A 20,462-nucleotide genomic window follows, 5' to 3' on the forward strand; every position below is an offset into this window, starting at 1 on the left:
GTATGGACCAGTCTCATCTCTGGCGTCCACACAAGCCCACAGATCTCTTGGGGAGCTTAGTGTAGGCAGAGAGCCCAGAACAGACACCCAGTCATTTAACAGCAAATCAAGGTCTCAGATCTCCTAAGGGAAGCAAGGATGACCCCAGGATAAAATAACTCCACAGCCTACCACAGATCTCTAGAAAGAAAGCTAAGCGTAGAGAAACATGAACGTTTTAGGAGGAAATTGAAATACTAAAGAAAAATCAAAATATATGCAAATGTTTGTATATTTCACAGCTCAGAATGGTACAATGCTATACTATACAAAAATTAATTTTTGATTTCCTTGAAAAATTGTCATTTCTAGAAAACTAAAAATATATTCAGAATAAAACAATATGTTTAATATTAATTTTGCTTTTCAATGTTTTTTTAGTTGGGTTACAATTAGGCTACAAGTGACCAAACTTTTCAAAAATCCAACATTACTTAGCTTTGCCTGTTTAGACTGAAGAAACAAAAACGTGAGAACATAAACAATGCTAGAATAATACTGGAGACCTGGTGGCGCAGTGGTTAAGAGCTCGGCTGCTAACCAAAAGGTCGGCAGTTCAAATCCACCAGCTGCTCCTTGGAAACCCTATAGGGGCAGTTCTACTCCATCCAATAGGGTCGCTATGAGTCAGAACCAACTCAACAGCACCTAACAACAACAATAGTAATACTGGAGCCCTGGTGGCACAGTGGTTAAGAGCTCAGCTTCTAACCAAAACGTCAGCAGTTCAAACCCACCGGACACTCCTTGGAGGCCCAATGGGACAGTTCTACTCTGTCCTATAGGGTCACTATGAGTCTGAATTGACTCGACAGCAATGGGCTTGGTTTGGTTTTGGTTTATAGCAATACTGATTATAAAAACAAAAGTTATTTTTATAGACTACGTGTTTTCCACAGTACCCAACACCTAGCAGTAACTCACAGTGGAAAGCTTTTCCAAACTATCTTCTGCCCTCCGAGACCACCTATCACCAACACTCCCCCTGCTTCCAAAGTGAGGTTCTCTGATTACATATAACTCCTTAGTGAAGTGCCGAGAGAAAAAATGCTGACAATCACTGAGCCATTGGAATGACTAATTTTTTCGAAGGCAGCTGAAAATTAATTGTTGCTTTATTTTTTTTAACAACATGCCCAAAGCTCACTGACAATTTTATCTAATTAAGCTCATTTTTTAAATTCCTATAATTAATTTCACTTCTTTCCATGGTTCGTTTTTATCATGTTAAAAGAATTAATATCTACAATGTGTAAAAAATGTGGACTCAAAAACTGATTTTTCAAGAGTTGAAACAAACTTTTCTACCTAGTACATGCTGATACATTTGGTACACTAAAAAAAAAAAAAACACAGGCTAATTTCTTTCACATGCTGAAGAAGAGAAGCCCCCCCGCCCCCTGCCCCCCACCCCCCAGCCCCAAGCTCGGTCCTACAAAGACATAACTGATGGCATTCTTCATCTGGCACCGTTCGTAAGTATCTTTCCAACACCAGGTACTAAAGTATCACTTCTTTCCCAATGAGTCAGTTGCAGTAGCAATATTAACACTTATATGCCTTTCTTCAAAGTAGACTGAACTGGTTCATGACAAATGACTTCCTGCTAAAGTCTTTCATGCTTATCTGTACCTCTAAGAAAAAAAATTCAACCAATTAGTTAATGTATACTTATAAAAAAAATAGACAGGTACAATCCACTTCACGTTCAGTGGATCTAAAGAACACTTATTTTTATTCTTATGCATTTTTCAAAAATAGTAGAAAAGACTATACCCATTGCCACTGAGTTGATTCTGACTCATGGCGACCTTATGGGACAGGGCAGAACTGCCCCATAGGGTTTCCAAGGAGTGGCTGGTGGATTTGAACTGCCGCCCTTTCGTTAACAGCCTGAACTCTTAACCACTACACAATGAAAACTTTTATTTAAATGCTTCATAATCTTCAAAATTGTTTCATATTTCTCATTTGTCTTTCCAAAATAACCCAGAGAGGAAAACAATCTTTTTTTTTTTCCTATCGCTATGTGGGATAAGTAAGAGGCTCTCGGGGCTATATAAAAAGCTGAGCATCTGTGACACCAATGTCACACTAAAGAAGTTTCAGGAGAACAAACATTCTCTAAAGGAAGACCATCATCTTACCAGACTACCCTACTCCATTTCCAACCTTCACTTCCTGACCTCCTTTCACTGATGTGATGTAGTGGCTAAGTGGAAAGAATATAAGCTAGAGTCAATTAAAAATCAGGTTTGAATATGGACTTTACCAGTTCTTATCTGTGACTCTGCTCAATCTGTTTACGTTTCTGAGCCCCTCTATCCCATATCTATAAGATGGAATATTGTGGACATTCATGTTGTTTGCCCAGAACAGACCTCTTGACCTTTGGTTCTGGGAAGGGCTCCTTCAAACCATGTGGCTTTGGTGGAGGCTGTCAGTCAAAAATGCCCTATTAACAGTGACTGCATGAGATGGCCAGAGTCCCCCACCCCTTCACCAGGATTTGTTAAAGTGGAATCGGTGAAGAAAAGCCATTTCCACTGTTCTCTAAACAATGACTAATAAGGCTGATCCAACTCCCCCCACAACCTAGCCCCATTCCATTCTGCAGAAAAGGTGAAAAAAAAGATTCCTCACTCATTCAACACACACTAACTAAACACCTACTACGTGTCACTAGACACCCACCTCTCCTGACTGAACCTACGGTAGGCAGAATATCGTCCCCAAAGATGTCCAAGTCCTAATCCCTGGAACCTGTGAATATGTGACTTTACACGGCAAAAGAGGACTTTGCAGATGTGATTAAATGCGACCTTGAGATGGGGAGCTTACCCTGGATTACCCAGGTGGGGCCAATGTAATCGTATGAGTCCTTAAAAAGTGGAAGAGGATCACAGAGAGAAAAAGATGTTACAAGGAAGCAGGTTCAGAAAGATACTATGTTGCAGGCTTTGAAGATGGAGGGAGGGGCCCAGGATCCAGGACAGCCTCTAGAGGCTAGAAAAGGCAAGGAAATGGATTTTCTTTTACAGTCGCCAGAAAGGCACACAGCCCTTCCTGCCTACACTTTGAATTTAGCCCAGTGAGATCTGCTTCAGATTTTGACCTACAGAACTATAAAATGATAAGGTTGTATTGTTTTAAGCCACTAAGTTTATGGTAATTTGTTATGACAGCAATGGAAACAATGACACTACCAAATTTCATTTAATTCCTTTCCGAGCACATCCCTAACTTTCTTGAAATACTAGCCCTTCCCCGTCAATTGGTATTGCCCAAATATTTATTGAGCAAGTTCTTCATTCCAACATACAGACCAATGATGAAATGCTTAATATATGACACTCAATCTGACACACTCGACGCAGACACTATGTTCAGATTTCACTTGAGTGCCATCCCAGTACAAACACTGGCAATGAACTACCAATAATTTCCTCTTGAGATGCAATTGTACAACTAGTTCTTCAGTCAACCGTCACATGATCTAGTGTTTTTACACTTTCAAGGGGATGCCACGCCAAATAGTACTTGAAGGCAATACACTAGGGGACATCGATTGTTTCTTAGTCTCTCCTAGAGCAAAATCAGATTAATCTGATAGGAAGTACATGTCACAGAATCAAGATTATCCAGTGTTATCCTCTTCTGAGTGCTAATAAACTAGTGTTTTAAAAGTTGATTTAAGATTAGCTGACATCTTGATAATTCCCAAGGTTATTTATTTTATTCCCTCTTAAATTTTTCCAGCCAATTAATAATAGGTTCAAGGACTTAAAAAAAAAAAAAAAAAAGATATGTACCACTTAAACATCAGTGACCCCATTATGGCACCAGCCAAACGAATCGGAACTCTAGAATGTGAGCCAGCTTCAGCCAGGTTAATTTAGAGCTCGTTCACCAATTTTTTACCTTGGTAAACATTCCCAACTGTTCTCAAGTTCAAGTATCCTATCTAACAATCTGACATTGTTTCCCTCCTAAAAGTGAGTATCCCCAGAAAGAGATCAGAAAATCATGACAGGGAAACAATGTTACATGTTGAATTTGTTTCTGTCCTTCCCAGGCCAAGTATTTCTCTTCTTCCCTTTTTTTGTTTTCTTCTGTCTTGTGAAGAAAACGATGACAAACACACAACAGAGGGTTAACTTCTGTTAGTTTTCTATTATGCTTCCTTCCTAAATGGACTCATTTTTAACAGCTCCCCAACACCTAAACCGAAAACCAAACCTGTTATTGAGTCGATTCCGACTCACGGTGACCCTATAGGACAGAGTAGAACTGCCCCCATAGGGTTTCCAAGGAGCAGCTGGCTAGTGGATTCGAACTGCTGACCTTTTGATTAGCAGCCGAGCTCTTAACCACTGAGCCACCAGGGCTCCCCCCAACGCCAACAAGATAAAATTTCAAATTCTAATTCCAGACATCATATGAGCTGACCATGCCTACTTTTACACTAAACTTACCATCTGCATTCAGGGTCCCTCAGGAATGGCTTCCGCCTTCCCTCCATTTCTGCTCCTGCCGGTTCACCTTCCCTTTCCTTGTCCTCTCCACTTATCTAGGCTCTTTCCTTCCTTCCTTCTGGAAGCCATTCATATCAGATCTGCCTATGACTTCTTCCCTCCCTAACCATCCTGAATGCAGAATGTACATTTTCTCTAAACAATGGCATGGCATTTTTTCCATTTTGATTAGTTAACTTAAGATGTGACTATGTCTTTTCTCCCCAACTATACAATGAAAGGAGTCCCTGGGTGGTGCAGCTCTACTGCTAACCAGGTTGGTGGTTTGAGTCCAACCAGAGGTGCCTCAGAAGAAAAGCCTGGTGATCTACTTCCCCAAAAAATCAGTCATTGAAAACCCTTTGGAGCACAACTCTACTCTGACACACCTGGTGTCACCATGAGTCAGAATTAACCCAACGGCAACAGGTTATACAATAAAAATGGAGCCATGCTTCTTTGTACACTCCACATCACAGGGCTCAATGACTTACAAAGCTATGTAGACATTCAGTAAGTATCTGCTGATTAACACAAGGATATGAAGACAGGAATAACACCTGTGTCACATATTAAATTTATCAGAGTTTTATTACCTGTAATTAAGCTTCAGAGGATATTTTTGGACTCACGGGATACAGGAACCTATGCTGTAATAAGCCAAGTTATAACTGGGCTCTACTTTTATGTAATCAAGTTTGTGAACACTGCATATCATATTCATGCTTCGGGCCTCAACTGAGACTTTGCTCCCTCAAAAAAGCCTTTTCTGTCCTGATTGACAAGGCTGGGTTCTCTGTTACTAGTCACCCATGACAATGTTCTCCTCCTTTATAGCATACATCATGCTTGCAATCACTTCTTCAATGGCTGAACCACTCCTCCCACCCCAAACTGGAATGCAGATTCCATGAGAGTAAAAACAAGATCTGCCTTGTTCACCATGGTATTCCCAGTGCCTAACTGCACATTTGGAAATCAACCCATCCATCCATCCATCCGTTCATCCGTCCATCCATCCATCCATTCATCCGTCCATACATCCGTCTCCCCCTTCGATAAGCAGTCAAGCAACACTGCATCGCTGACTTCCAGAGCCTCAAATAGCAGCTCTGGTCATTCAGTATAAGATATGGTTAGTCATTCTACCCCAAAAAGCCTCCCAACTGCGCAAGTTCCATTCTTCACTTCTAGGTAAGTGAGATTTTTTTAAATCCCAAAGATTGATTTCTTTTTTTTTGTATGTTCCTTCAGCTCATTGATAACATGGCGCAAACTCCACAACTTCCAACATTTCACGTTCTCTTACATTAACTCAGCCTATAGGCCGAGAGGACAACACTGGAAATGTGCCGTACATCCAATCTACAAGAATACAACTATTCATCTTCAGCAAAGGGAATGAGAAAAAAAGACATGATTCACATAATGCCGGAGACTCTGCCTACCATTTCACATAAAAACTGTGTGCTCCAGAGTGAGCAAGCACAGCGTGGGAGATGGAAATCTGCTGCGCTATGGTCAGTCTCTGTCTTTGCATGCCTCATACAACAGGCCAACTAAACACAAGCCATCCGCTTCATCTGGGCTGAAAAGAACAGGCAGCAAGCACATTGTTCCAACAGTGGAGCAGGCACTGGCCATGAAGGACTTCCTGAGAACCCACACGTCACTCTCCCAACGTGACTCCTTCCCAAGTGGTTTTTAAGGGTACTTTGAGGGTTCTCAATTCACACCTCACTCGTGGACTTTGTGCACGGACCCTGTGTGAGATGCAACCTCCCTACATGCCAGGGTGAACTGCGATACTTGACCCTGAGTTTCTTTCCAAGAATGCGGGCGCTTAGGCAATCATACTCCCAGTGCTTGGAGCTGTCACTATAAAAACTCCCAAACCTCTTTGTTTCTCTCATCTTGGTAAATGTCCAATATTATGAGAAGAGTGGTAATTTAACATTTAGGGAACATATGCAGAACAACAAACGTTAAGCAAAAAAGTGGGAGGAGAAGGATGCATGAGACCTGTGTCGACGGTGCTAAGTCACCACTGTGAACTGTCAGATACGACCCTCCAGAAGCCCCCATTTGAGAAAACTCTAATCTTCTACCACAATACAGAGAATAGTGACAAGAACTAAGTCTAAAAATACCTGTATTATGTATAAACTCTAATATTATTCACTCATTTTATATCAATATGTGTATGAGGTAAAAAGTGAAATGAAAAAAATTCACCACTTCTTTCCAGCTTCCAACAATCCCTATTAGGAGACTCTTCCTTCAAAAGCCCACCCTATCCCCAGAGAACTCCTCCTAGAAGTGTGGGTCTTGTGTAGGATGAGGTATGTTTCCTTTTCTTCTTCACTGAACTGGTATACCTGAATTCTTGTAAGTTCAATGCACAGAAGATAGGATTTCACTCAACTATGGCTGAATAGATGGTGGCCTTCCAATTAGTTTTAAAGTGATCGACTGCTAACCGAAAGGTTGGTGCTTCAAAACCACCAGCGGCTCCGAGGGAGAAAGATGTGGCGGTCTGCTTTCATAGAGATTTATGGCCTTGGAAACACTGTGGGGTCATGAGGAGTCAGAATCGACTCGACGGCCGTGGGTTTTTTCCAATCAGTTTGAACTGTCACCTCGGTTTCACTGGATTAGGTATCAAGGAGGATGTGGAGTCAAAGGAAACTTATTAATTTTTTTTTTCCTTGTAAGAGGAAGCTTCTTGCTGAGCTGCAGAGGAACAAATCCGACTATGGTTAAAACATCCCAGAAAGCCACCGGACTGTCCAGGGGTCTGTGGGGTTATCACAGACTTGTGATATGGATGGCGTGGAACCCAGGGCACCCAGAGGAAACAACAGATGCCAATTACCACTGGAAGCTTTGTTTTCGTAGAGTAACTGACTCCCCTGGATTTCTTCACCACTATACAATAGTCTCACACCAAACGTGAAAGTTATGCACGGAAGAATTAAACAGCAGGCAAGAAGGTTAAAGAGAACAGACTGCGAGATGCAAAGACAGGAGAGGAATCCTGGACAGAGTGGGAGAAAAACGTAGAACAAAATTCAAATTCACACACACACACACACAAAGACCAGGCTTGCTGGTCTGACAAAGGCTGGAGAAACCACAAGATATGGCCCCTGGGCACCTCTTTAACTCAGTACTGAAGTCACTCCTGAGGTTCACCCTTCGGCCAAAGATCAGATGGGTCTACAGGGCCAATAATAACACACATGAAGGACATGCTTCATAGTTCAACCATGTATACGAGACTAATGGGCACACCAGCCCAAAAGCAAAGACGAGAAGGAGGTAGGAAGGGACAGAAAAACTAGACGAATGGAAACAGGGAACCCAGGGTGGAGAAGAGGAGAGTGTTGACACACCATGGGGTTGGCACCAATGTAACAAAACAATTTGTGTATTAACTGTTTAATGAGAAACTAATATTCTCTGTGAACTTTCACCTAAAGCACAATTAAAAAAAAAAAATGGGAAAGGAAGATGAAATAAAGATTTGAAAGACTGAGGTAGCTAAGTATACACAAGGCCCACAGAATGTAAAGGAAATAAATACATAGCCTTACACACACACAAAAACCTAAACCCACTGCTGTTGAGTCAATACCAACTCATAGTAACACTACAGAACACAGCAGAACTCCCCCATAGGGTTTCCAAGGAGTGGCTGGTGGATGTGAAATGACAACCTTTTGGTGAGCAGCCGAGCTCTTAACCACTGCGCTACCAGAGCTCCAAGCCTTACTCAGTGGTAGGAAGAGAGTCCTTTTGCCACCTGTGCTTGAAGAAATAGAGAATAGTATCTCCAGAAGAATTACTATTGAAAGAATGTTGCAAGAGTCCAGACTGGAGGGGGTAAAAAAAATGAATGAAGCAAGAGTTTAACTTCAAAGGAAAAGAAAAACTACTCTGAGCAATTTTCTAAAAAAAAAAAGAAAAAGAAGTAACTGTAACGAACATCTGCTGCTTACCCTAGCACATCCCTTTTCCCCCTGACAGTAACAGTGCAGCACCATCACCACACTTCCCTTAAGAAACCAAACCTCCTCCACTCTGACCCATCAGGGTACCCTACAGCCCAAACACAAGAGTAGACACAAGACAGAGGCCTGGCCACTCAGGGTCCTTCCCTGGGATTTATCGAACACTGAAGGCAGGCATTTTCTCTTCACTCTGGGGCACCTAAGCTCAGATGATATAACAGGGAGGCTGCCTACCAAAACCAGAAACCCGCTGCTGTCAATTCTGACTCATAGTGACCCTACAGGACACAAAAGAACTGCCCCATAGGGTTTCCAAGGAGCAGCTGGAGGATTCGAACTGGTTAGCAGCCCAGCTCTTAAGCACTACACCATGTCTTTCATGCATTTATAATACAGGACAGAATCAGGCTTCCCCTTGGAGAGGGGAAGGAATATACAAGGACATCACTGGAGGCCTTGGATGTAGTCACACCCCAGCCCTTCCCGGGTATGGAGACAAGAAATCCCTCTTTGCTTAACGTTCGTTTGAACTGAGTTTCTGTCACTTGAAACAAAAAGTCTGACTGCAATCAGAGTAAACCTAAGAAATTCACACCAGTGATATCCAAGCGAATCCGTAGTTCCATGCTAGAACAAAGGTGCCCTGGTGGTGCAGTGGTTAAGCACTCGGCTACCAACTGAAAGGTGGGCAGTTCGAACCCACCAGCAGCTCCGTGGGAGAACAGACCTGGCAGTTTGCTCCCATAAAGGTTTCGGGCTAGGAAACCCTATGGGGTAGTTCTACTCTGTCCTGTAGGATCACTATGAGCCGGAATCAACTCAACTGCACACGACACCATGCCAGAACACAGCATGCGGTTTAATAATGTTATACAGAATGAAGGTATTCAAACATTCATTCGAGATTCAGTTAAGAACAGGTACACTTTAATCTTACACATACGTACAGATAACACCTGAAGCAGTCGGTCAAGAGAAGATGATAGCTAAACTTTGTGAAACTCAGAATAAATGTATGCTTCGCTAAGTTCAAAAGGCCTTACTTTTCTTTCACACGTGTAACCGACATTTGGTTTCACAACGACTGAGATGTCTATGAGACAGCTTTAAAGGTTACTGGGGTACAGCTAAGAATTTCAGTGATCACCAAGACAGCCCAATATTCTAGAAGATGGAAAACATCCATCTGCTGATGATGTGTCCAGGAACAAAGGAAATACATGAGGGATAATCAGCATACTATTCCCTTGGAGCTGTGAAAAGAATTCTCACAGACAACTACGTCTCTTTGACCACATGAAGCCCAACAGTACAACAGAACATTCTGTCTTCCATTTCTCTTTATTCCGTGTTCTATGGAATGGACCAGCCATTGCCAGAGGTTCAATAATGACCCTCTGCTTAAATTTAACCATGAGAGGACCCAGGTACTACACAAACACCATATATGTTCCATCACCATTTCTATTAGATATACTTCAAACATATACCCACATGCCTGAAATATAATTATTCCTCCAAACTCAGACATCTGGTGCAGAGTGAGCCCCACAAACTAACAACCATGCTTCTTTTGCTTGTTTTTTTTGGGGGGTGGGATGGTACGGGTGGGTCATGCAGAGAGACAAAAGCCTTTATGCCCAGTTTAAGGAGTACAGGGAATGCAGCCACCACCCATCTGTCACTTTGTCTACCGTGGTGGCTTCTGTGTTCCCATGATCCTAAAAGCTATGCCACCAGTATTTCAAATACCAGCAGGGTCACCCGTGGTGGACAGGCTTCAGCAGAGCTTCCAGACTAAGATGGACTAGGAAGAAAGGCCTGCTGATCGACTTCTGAAAATCAACCAATGAAAACTCAATGGATAACAACAGAACCATGCCCATTATAGTGCTGGAAGATGAACCCCCAAGATTGAGAGGCACTTAAAATACAGCGGCCACAACAATAAACTCCAGCATACCAACGATCGGAAAAATGGTGCAGGACCGGGTAACATTTCATTCTGTTGTACATGGGGTCCCCACCACTCAGAGCTGACTCCAGGGCAACTAACGAGGGGATGCAGGGGGCATGCCAATTTTAAGAAGACTCCTCGGGCTGTTCCTGTTAATCCACCGCCAGAGAACCTGTCTCTGGCCCTTCCTCACCCCATCCCACCCTCTTGGAAGCACACCCATCTCACACAGCCATTCACTTTGGACAACTGTTTCCCTCCTTTCCCAGTTACCACGCTTAGAGAACTAGCCAAGGCACAGGAGTGGCCTCAAATTTTAGGGGCCCACCTATCACTCTGCTGCCTGCATCTTGCAGAAGGAGCCAGCCTCACAGGGTGCTCACTAATCCTGAGAGGTGAACACCCCACCTAAGCCTCGGCCTCACTCGGGGACACACTCATCTCAGTCCTCGCGGCTGGAGAAGCCAATATCTCTTCCTTTCCCAGGCTGACAGGTGGGTGCACACCTGGACGGGGGTCAGTTGGTCGCCCGCCTTCCAGTTCACAATCAGGGGAACGGAACGCACCGGTCCTTCAGCCTCCTGCCCACCTGGAACCAACCAGAGAGAGCGGCCAACACAGGACACGGCCCCGCCCGCAGAGGCGACCCCGCCCAGTGGGCCCGGGTCCAGGAGCCCAGCAAGCGCCTGCTTCGTCGGCCCCCGAGGCCGCGCTGCTGTCGCGTGGGGAAAGGGCCGAGGCTCCGGGAGGGGGCGAGCGCCCTTCCCACCCCGGTACGGCCCCGGTCCCTGTCCCCGCCCCAGGTGGCCCGCTCCCGGAGGTTCGTTACCTGAGCTTGCGGCCCTTCCGGCCCGGGACCCCGCCCCACGTGACCCCGCCCCCTACTGCAGCGTCACGCACGCGCAATCCCTACCCCTAATGGCCACACTTCCGCTTTGATGCACGCTCCGTCTCGCTTTGGGGCGGTCCGCGCCTTTACGCCACGCCCCACTTAAAGGGCCAGAGACACGCTGCCCCTCATGCTTAGTGTCTGATAAGCATCTCGGGTAACTGAGACGGGTAGAAAAGACCTTCTAAGCCTTGGCTTTCTACGTCCGAGCAAGCGCGCAGACCAATAAAGAGCAGTCCTTGAGAGCTGAAACTAATTCATCTCGCTGCCTTCAAGAAAGTGAACTTAATCTTCACCCAGCCGTGAAAGAGCAATGATGCTCGAGCTTTTGGAGGCTGCAACAGGTAATATATATTTTTTTAATTTTTTGTCTGTTTTTCGAGGATGAACCAAAAACCCACTGCCCTAGAGTCGATTCCTACTCATAGCGACATTATAGGACGGGATAGAACTGCCCCAGAGAGTTTCAAGGCTGTAATCGTTACTAAAGCTGACTGCCACATCTTCCTCCTGCGAAGCAAATGGGGGTTTCGCACCACTGACCTTTCAGTTACCAGCCGAGCACTTTAACTACTGTGCTTCCAGGGCACCTTGAGGGTGAACATAGCTCTTTATTGGCAAATATGGACAAAAAGAACACACACACACTTCAACACTCTTCTAATTTATCAATATTGCCCTGCAAAAAAAAAAATAAATAAATACATCTTAACACCAAAAATGTAGGAGGGACACACTAGGAATAAAGGAGACGTCTTTAAATGGAATAAAATGTATACTCATTATTCCTCCTGAAGAAAGGTGAAAACTTTCAGGACAAGCAGGTTTTTAGAGCCACTGGGATGGAGCAAATAACACTGGCCTCAGGGCACAGATCATACAGTTGATGGGGCCCGTGGTCAAGAAAACAGAAGGAGGAAGAACACCAGAAAATGCTGCTCTGGGAAGTAGATACAGAGACTATTCAGTTGGCAAACATATATAGAGCATCAACCATGTTCACTACACTTCTGGGCCTCTGAGGGCCCCACAGGTGAGTAAGACATAGCCCTGCCCTTCAGGTACTCTCTGAGAACTCAGTGTACAGACATAACTACAATACAAGGCAGACTGTTTAGAGTGGCATAAGAAAGTTGTGGGAGTATCCTTGTAGGGTCACCAAACCAAAAAAACCAAACCCAGTGCCGTCGAGTCAATACCAACTCATAGCGACCCTACAGGACAGAGTAGAACTGCCCCATAGAGTTTCCAAGGAGCACCTGGCAGATTCGAACTGCTAACCCTTTGGTTAGCAGCCATAGCACTTAACCACTACGCCACCAGGGTTTCCTGTAGGGTCACAGATAAGGGAAAATGGGAGAACAGTTCAGGGGGGAGGTGGGGTTTTATCAGAGGCATGAAGGATTCCAACAGGCAGAGAGCAGGGAGAATGCCTGAGGGAACAGTGGGGTCAAGGGCACGATAAAGCAAGGGGCCGGCTGCTGGCCCTATGTGGCTGTGGTGTAGCCAGTGGCTTTCAAACTCTTGATCACCAGTCACAGTACAAAGTTTCAACCAAGTATGTATGTATGTGTGTACACACGCACAGAGTGTATATATGGAGTATATATAATTTTTAAATATATGTCTCAAAACTGTAGTTGCCCTTAGTATGTGTGATACAACTTGCTATTTTCTATGTGTCTTAGTCATCTAGTGCTGCTATAACAAATACCACAAGTGGATGGCTTTAACAAACGTGAATTTATTCTCTCACAGTCCAGGAGGCTAGAAGTCCGAATTCAGGGCCCCAGTTCCAGGGGAAGGCTTTCTCCCTCTGTCGGCTCTGGAGGAAGGTCCTTGTCATTAATCTTCCCCTGGTCCAGGAGCTTCTCAGTGCAGGGACCCTGGGTCCAAGGGACGGACTCTGCTCTTGGCACAATTTTCATGGTGGTAATGAGGCTCCCCCTCCCTGGCCCCTTCCCTCTACTTGCTTCTCTCTTTTATATCTCATAAGAGATTGACTCAAGATGCAACCTAATCTTCTAGATTGAGTTCTGCCTCATTAACATAACTGCCTCTAATCCTGCCTCATTAACATCATAGAGGTAGGATTTACAACACATAGGAAAATCACATCAGCTGACAAAATGGTGGACAATCACACAATACTGGGAACTGTGGCCTAGCCAAGTTGACACACATTTTTGGGGGGACACAATTCAATCCATAACACTATGCTAGTCTACTTTCTTTTTCTTTTTCTCTTTTTTAACACTGGTAATTAAATTGATTTCCTGACTTTACTAATGCATAGTGACCCATAGTTTGAAAGCACTGGTATAGAGTGTGTTAGATGTACAGTGGAGTATGAGGCTGGAAAGACTGGGCTGGAAACAGATCTAGAAAGACATTGAATGCTAAGCTGGGGGCCCCGCTCTTCTGGTAAAAGCCTCTGGAGGTTCTTGAGCAGAGGAATGCGATGGTTATAGTTGTGCTTCGTTGTTGTTAGTTGCCGTTGAATCAGCCCCGCACAGCAGAACAAAACACAGCCTGGTCCTAGACCATTCCCATGATCGGTTTCAGATCAGACCACTGTGACCCGTGTAGCATTTTTACTGGTTGATGTTCTGCAGTAGATAGCCAGGGCTTTCTTCCTGGTCTGTCTTAATTTGGAAGCTCCCCTGAAACCTGTTCGGCATCATAGCACACTGAGCCACCGCTGACAGGTGATGGCTGCACATGAGGTACATTGGCTGGAATCAAACTTGGGTCTCTGGCATGGAAGGCAAGAATTCTACCACTGAACCACCAATGCCCCCAGCTGTGCATTAGAAGCCTGGAAACTGCCTTCAGTTCTGAACATCACATTTTGAGAGGGAAACTGTTAAAAATCTGTCTAGAACAAGGTAATCAGGCTGGTGAGACCAGAAACTCCTGACAGAGAATTGTTGAAAGTGTTGGGCAGAAAGGAAATTGGCAGAGGTGGGGAAAAGGCGGGGGGAGGTAGAGAGGTAGTGACTGCTAACTGGCCTTTTTGAAATATCCCTACAGCAATCACAGGCTTATTCTCTGTAGCTCTAGAAAGTAAACCTAGGACCTGTGGGTGGACATTTGGGGAAGCAGATTTAACTCACCATGAGGAGTGATTTACAACAGTCTAAGCTGCCTTCTCAAAGCTCTCCAAAGTAACAGCCCTTGTACGTACCCCTGTTCACAGAGGAAAATAGGGTCATGCACTATCCTTTCCAGGGATGTTTTCATTAATTAAAAATAAAAATATTCTATGCTTATTATAGAAAACTTGGAAAAGCCAGGGGATATAAAAAGTAAAGCAGATACACTACTGTTGACTACAGCACTTTTAACAGTCAAAAGGTGCAAACAACCTAGATGTCCATTAGCTGATGAATGCAAAAACAAAATATGCTGTATACATCCAATTGAATATTTACTCAGCCATAAAGAGCAACGAAGTCCTGAAACATGCTATGACATGGATGAACCTTGAAAACGTGCTGAGTAAAGTTGATCATAAAAGGACAAATACTGTATGATCCCACTTATATGAAATATCTAGAATAGGCAACGGCGTAGAGACGAAAGTATATTAGTGGTTACCAGGGGCAGAGGAGCCCTGGTGGCACCGTGGTTAAGTGCTCAGCTGCTAATTGAAAGGCTGACAATTCAAACCTGCCCAGCAGTTCTGTGGGAAAAGACCTGGTGATCCGCTCCAGTAAAGATTACAGCCTAGAAAACCTTATAGGGCAGTTCTTTGTCACATAGGGCCAAAATCAGCTTGACAGACAGGGGAAGGTGAGTCATCCCTGAGGTGGCACTGAGTTTCTATTAAGGGTAATGGAAAAATTTAGAACTGGATAGTGGTGATGATTGCACAATGTGATAAAAATAATATTGCTAAATTTTACATGCCAAAAATGTTAAAATGACAAAAGTTTTGTTACATACACTTTTAATAATTTCTTTTAATTTTTGTTGCATTGAGAATATACACAGCAAAAACACACACCGATTCAAGTTTCTTCATGTACAACGCTGTCAATACTTTCACCACAAAATTAAAAAAAAAAAAAAGTAAAGCAGAAATCACCCACAACCCATAGATAAATGGTCATTGTTTTGGCTTATTTTATTTGGGCTTTTTCTTTGTGCATTTACATTGTCAACATAATGGAACTATACACAGGGACAGATTATCCTATAGGCAAGGTAAGCATGGGCTTACTTGTGCTTACTTACTAATCTGTAGTGAACAAACCCATGTGAAATCATTCACTACAGGTTAGTAAGTAAGCACAAGTAAACCTATGCTTATCCAAAGATGTGCTGAAATGCATATGAAATTTTTCACTACAGATTAGTAAATCTAGGAATCTAGGAAAATTAGAAGTAATCAAAAATGAAATGGAAGACACAAAAATCAATATTCTAGGCGCTAGTGAGCTGAAATGGACTCGTACTGGCTATTTTGAATCAGACAGTCATATGGTCTACTATGCTGGGAATGACAAATTGAAGAGGAATGGTGTTGAATTCATTATCAAAAAGAACATTTCAAGATGTATCCTGAAGTACAATGCTGTAAGTGATAGGATAATATCCATGCACCTACAGGAAGACAGTTAATACAACTATTCAAATTTATGCACCAATTACTAAGGCCAAAGAGGAAGAAACTGAAGATTTTTACAAACTTCTGCAGTCTGAAATTGATCGAATATGCAATGAAGATGTGTTGATAGTTATTGGAATTTGAAAGTTGGAAATGAAGAAGGATTAGTAGTTGCAAAGTATGGCCTTGGTGATAGAAACGACACTGGAGATCACGACAGAATTTTGCAAGACCAACGACTTCTTCATTGTAAATACCTTTTCTCAACAACGTAAATATCGACTGTACACGTGGACCTCGCCAGATGGAATACACAGGAATCGAATGGACTACATATGTGGAAAGAGACGATGGAAAAGCTCAATATTATCAGTCAGAACAAGGCCAGGGGTCGGCTGTGAAACAGGCCATCAGTTACTCATATCCAAGTTGAAGTTGAAGGGAATTAGAACGAGTCCATGAGAACCAAAGTGCAACCTTGAGTGTATCCCACCTGAATTTAGAGACCATCTCAAGAATCTCTTTTGACACATTGAACACTAATGACTGAAGACCAGACAAGTTGGGGAATGAGATCTAGAACATCATGCATGAGGAAAGCAAGGGGTCATTAAAAAGACAGGAAAGAAAGAAAAGACCAAATTGATGTCAGAAGAGACTCTGAAAGTTGCTCTTGAACATAAAGTAGCTAAAGCAAAAGAAAGAAATGATGAAGCAAAAGAGCTGAACAGAAGATTTCAAAGGGTGGCTCGAGAAGACAAAGTAAACTATTGTAATGAAATGTGCAAAGACCTGGAGATAGAAAACCAAGAGGGAAGAACACACTTGGCATTTCTCAAGCTGAAAGAACTGAAGAAGAAATTCAAGCCTCGAGTTGCAATATTGAAGGATTCTATGGGGAAAATATTAAACAACTGAGGAAGCATCAAAAAAAGATGGAAGGAATACACAGAGTCACTGTACCAAAAAGAATTGGTCAAAGTTCAACCATTTCAGGAGGTAGCATATGATTAAGAACCCATGGTACTGAAGGAAGAGGTTCAAGCTGCGCTGAAAGCATTGGGAAAAAACCAAACCTGTTGCCGTTGAGTCTATTCCAGAAATTATCAAACAATATCATTAATATCACACGCAAGTAAAATTTTACTGAAGATCATGCAGAAGTGCTGCAACAGCATATCAGCAGGGAACTGCCAGAAATCCAGGCTGGATTCAGAAGAGGACGTGAAACCAGGGATACCATTGCTGATGTCAGATGAACCCTGGCTGCAAGCAGAGAATACCAGAAAGGTGTTTACCTGTGTTTTATGGCTATGTAAAGGCCTTCGACTGTGTGGATCATAACAAATTATGGACAACATTGTGAAGAATGGGGAACTACAGAAATAATTGTGCTCGTGAGGAACCTGTACATGGATCAAGAGGCAGCCGTTCAAAAAGAAGAAGAGGATACTGTGTGCTTTAAAGTCAGGAAGGGTGTGCGTCAGCGTTGTATCCTTTCGCCATACTCTTTCAATCTGCATGCTAAGCAAATAACCCAAGAAGCTGGACTGTATGAAGAAGAACAGGGCATCAGGACTGGAGGAAGATTCATTAACAACTTGTGCCATACAGATGACACAGCCTTGCTTGCTGAAAGTGAAGAGGACTTGAAGCACTTACCAATGAAGATCAAAGACGACAGCCTTCAGTATGGTTTAAAAAAACACCTCAACATAAAGAAAACAAAAATCCTCACAACTGGACCAATAAGTGACATCATGGGAAACAAAGAAAAGATTGAAGTTGTCAAGCTTTTCATTTTGCTTGGATCCACAGTCAACACCCATGGAAGCAGCAGTCAAGAAATCAAACGATGTATTACATTGGGCAAATCTGCTGCAAAAGATCTCTTTAAAGTATTAAAAAAACAAAGATGTCATTTTGAGGACTAAGGTGCACCTGACCCAAGCCATGGTGTTTTCAGTCACCTCATATGCATATGAAAGCTGAACAATGATTAAGAAAGACCGAATAAGAATTGATGCCTTTGAATTATGGTATTGGTGAAGAATATTGAATATACCGTGGACTGCCAGAAGAACGAACAAATTTGTCTTGGAAGAAGTACAGCCAGAATGCTCTTTAGCAGCAAGGATGACAAGACTATGTCTCATATACTTTGGACACGTTATCAAGAGAGACCAGTCCTTGCAGAAGAGCATTATGCTTGGTAAAGTAGAGGGTTAGTGAAAAAGAGGAAAGCTCTCAAGGAGATGGATTGACCCAATGACTCCAACAATATTCTCAAGCATGACAATGATTGTGAAGATGGCGCAGGACTGGACACTATTTTGTTCTGTTTTACACAGGGCTGCTGTGAGTTGGAACTGACTCACCAGCACCTTATGACGACAACAAACCCTACTTACCTTCCCTACTGAGTCATCTGCCCCTGTCAAGGATTGTGCATTTGAAAATAGGCCTTCAAAATACGCAGAACAAGCCAAGGAACACACAGATAAAGCAACTGAAGAAATTAGAAAGATTATTCAGGAACATAATGAAAAGTTTAATAAGATGGAAAAATCCATTGACAGCAATCACAAATTCAGAAGATTAACAATAAAATTACAGAATTAGATAACTCAGTAGAAAGTCAGAGAGGCAGAATTGAGCAAGTAGAAGCTAGAATTTCTGAACTCGAAGATAAATCACTTGGCACTAATATATTTGAAGAAAAATCAGATAAAAAAATGAAGAAACCTTAAGAATCATGTGGGACTCTATTAAGAGAAACAACCCACGAGTGACTGGAGTACCAGAACAGGGAGTGATAACAGAAAATACAGAGAAAATTGTTGAGGATTTGTTGGCAGAAAACTTTCCTAATATTGTGAAAAATGAGAAGATACCTATCCAAGATGCTCATCGAACTCCACATAACGTAGATCTTAAAAGAAAGTCACCAAGACATATTATAATCAAGCTTGCCAAAACCAAAGATAAAGAGAGAATTATAAGAGCAGCGAGGGATAAAAGAAAAGTCATCTACAAGGGAGAACAAATAAGAATAAGCTTGGACTACTCGGCAGAAACCATGCAGGCAAGAAGGCAATGGGATGATGTATTTAAAAAGTTGAAGGAAAAAATTACCTGCCAAGAATCGTATATCCATCAAAACTGTCTCTTAAATATGAAGGTGAAATTAAGACATTTCCAGATAAACACAAGTTAAGGGAATTCATAAAAACCAAACCAAAACTACAAGAAATACTAAAGGGAGTTCTTTGGTTAGATAATATCAGGTATCTACCCAAGACTGGAACACTGGGCAGAGCAACCAGAAGTCAACCCAGACAGGGAAATGCAAAAAAAAAAAAAAGCACAACACAGGGTAACGGTGATGTTATTATATAAAAGAAGACAACTTTAAAATAATAGAGGGACTAAGAAATGTAATCATACACCTTCCATAAAGAGAGGAAGATACGGTGGTACAAAGAAATAAAAGTTAGTTATAAATTTAGAAAAATAAGGGCAAATAATAAGGTAACCACAAAGGAGACAAACTATCCTACTCATCAAAATAAAATACAAGGGAAAAATACAGACTCCGCAGAAACAAAATCAACAACAACAAATATGAGGAAAGGACAATATATAAAGAAAATCTGCTCAGCACATAAAATCAAGTGGGAAAAAGGAGCTGTCAACACACAAAAAAAGACATCAAAATGATAGCACTAAATTCATACCTATCCATAATTACTCTGAATGTAAATGGACTAAATGCACCAATAAAGAGACAGAGAGTGGCAGAATGGATTAAAAAACAAGGTCTGTCTATATGCTGCCTACAGGAGACACACCTTAGACTTAGAGACACAAACAAACTAAAACTCAAAGGATGGAAAAAACATATATCAGGCAAACAACAATCAAAAAAGAGCAGGAGTGGCAATATTAATTTCTGACAAAATAGACTTTAAAGTTAAATCCATCAGAAAGGATAAGGAAGGACACTATATAATGATTAAAGGGACAATACACCAAGAAGATATAGCCGTATTAAATATTTATGCACCCAATGATGGGGCTGCAAGATACATAAAAGAAACTCTATCAGCATTGAAAAGTGAGATGGACAGCTCCACAATAATAGTAGACACACCACTTTCGGTGAAGGACAGGACATCCAGAAAGAAGCTCAATAAAGACACGGAAGATCTAAATGCCACAATCAACTAACTTGACCTCGTAGACATATACAGAACACTCCACCCAAGAGCAACCAACTATGCTTTCTTTTCTAGTGCACATGGAACATTCTCTAGAATAGACCACATATTAGGTCATAAAGCAAGCCTTAGCAGAATCCAAAACATTGAAATATTGCAAGCATTATCTCTGACCATAAGGCCATAAAAGTGGAAATCAATAACAGGAAAAGCAGGGA

The 20,462-nt window shown here is 42.4% G+C and overlaps 1 protein-coding gene across 10 annotated transcripts in view; it reads right to left on the bottom strand.

The window, feature by feature from the left end:
- The window catches only part of VPS8 (VPS8 subunit of CORVET complex), a 229,439-nt gene extending 218,040 nt beyond the window's left edge, over positions 1-11,399 (bottom strand). For 2 of the 10 annotated variants that reach the window (XM_010592824.3, XM_023551545.2), the window contains exon 1: positions 11,030-11,246. The gene's annotated coding sequence lies outside the window, so the exon portion shown is untranslated. Of the gene's footprint in view, positions 1-10,851; positions 11,250-11,352 lie in introns of those variants that run through there. The other 8 variants (XM_064278296.1, XM_023551544.2, XR_002786485.2 and 5 more) reach the window with 7 other exon arrangements.
- Positions 11,400-20,462: the final 9,063 nt, after the last annotated feature.

The sequence above is a fragment of the Loxodonta africana genome, chromosome 1 (assembly GCF_030014295.1).
Source record: "Loxodonta africana isolate mLoxAfr1 chromosome 1, mLoxAfr1.hap2, whole genome shotgun sequence".
Classification (NCBI taxonomy): Eukaryota; Metazoa; Chordata; class Mammalia; order Proboscidea; family Elephantidae; genus Loxodonta; species Loxodonta africana.